The sequence below is a fragment of the Coenobita brevimanus genome, chromosome 111 (assembly GCF_032717465.1).
Source record: "Coenobita brevimanus isolate Jiangsu-jjx chromosome 111, ASM3271746v2, whole genome shotgun sequence".
NCBI classification, from domain to species: Eukaryota; Metazoa; Arthropoda; class Malacostraca; order Decapoda; family Coenobitidae; genus Coenobita; species Coenobita brevimanus.
The window spans coordinates 10041669-10042912 of record NC_137064.1 but is presented as its reverse complement, the minus strand read 5'-3'; positions in this window follow the sequence as shown (position 1 = coordinate 10042912).

Genomic DNA, 1244 nt, shown 5'->3' with positions numbered 1-1244 from the left:
ACCTTGAAAATCAGCAGACTTTGCTTTTATCAAAGACTTTTTGTAGTCCATATTATACAAAAAGTTACAAGGTTACTTAAATGTAGTCTTCACAAACTGTGTGGGGAGGAGGCATAAACTGAGAACCTCGAAAGTTTATCTGTTTTGTCTGTACCATAAGCTTACTGTATGTGTAAATTTGCACAACAAAAGGTGGCTTGGTTAGCGAGATATGACAACAACATACTGATGTGCAGTGGGGATGGGGAGAGAAGTGAAAACCTTAGTGGCCCTCAAATCGACAGAGTTCGTCTTTACAATAGGTTTACTGTGTGTAACAACTCTAAAGGTCCCTGGTTACTGAGATATGACGTCCACAAGTTGTGATGCAATCAATGGAAGCTGGGACGATAATAGAATTTGTCTATACCACAGGCCTTTTGTGTATGCAACATAATATAAGCACAAGCTTCCCAATTATTGAAGTATTGCATCCAAATGCAATGATATGCAACAGCTGAACTGGCGACATACCAGGAAAAATATAGTATCAGAGCAGTTAAATCTTGTCTCTTAATATGATTCAGAGCTTATAGAGAGGCTAAACATTTTACTAATATCAACAATAATACTTTGTGCACTTATTCTGTACATTCAACCGCCACATTTTTGCTAAACCTAATGTTCCATTGTTTTTTTTTTTTCCCCCTTTCTTTGTCACAAGACGGAAAAGAGAGATATATGTAGCGAAGAGGAAAGTGGTGAATATAAAATTAGAAAAGAGAAGATGAGAAGTTTGAATGAAATCTGAGTGAAAAGTGAAGCAAATGTAAGAGACTGTTTTGGACGGAGGACAAGAAAATAAGGCAGGGTGATAATGAAAGTAGTAGAAGGATGAAAGATAAAAATGGCAGAATGCTGGTGGAGAAGGGAGAAAAAGTGAATAGACGGAGAGAAAAATCTAGGGAACTGTTGAATATAGATAACGAAAACAGCACAAATATAATTGGTTGGGGGAATGGCGGCTAGGAGAAGAGGGGCGAGTGGGAAGGATGAGATTAGCTGGGCAGAAGTTTGTGAAAATAAGACAGCCACAATGGGAAAAACCTGATGAAGTTTGTGGCGAAATGTTGCAATATGAGAGGAGATAGTGTCAGAATGTGTTGTGTCCGGAGAAAGGCAGGGTTCCATAGGATTGAAAGTCAGGTTTAACAGTTCCCCTATGCCAGTGGTTCTCAAACGGTGCGGCACACCACACTGGTGCA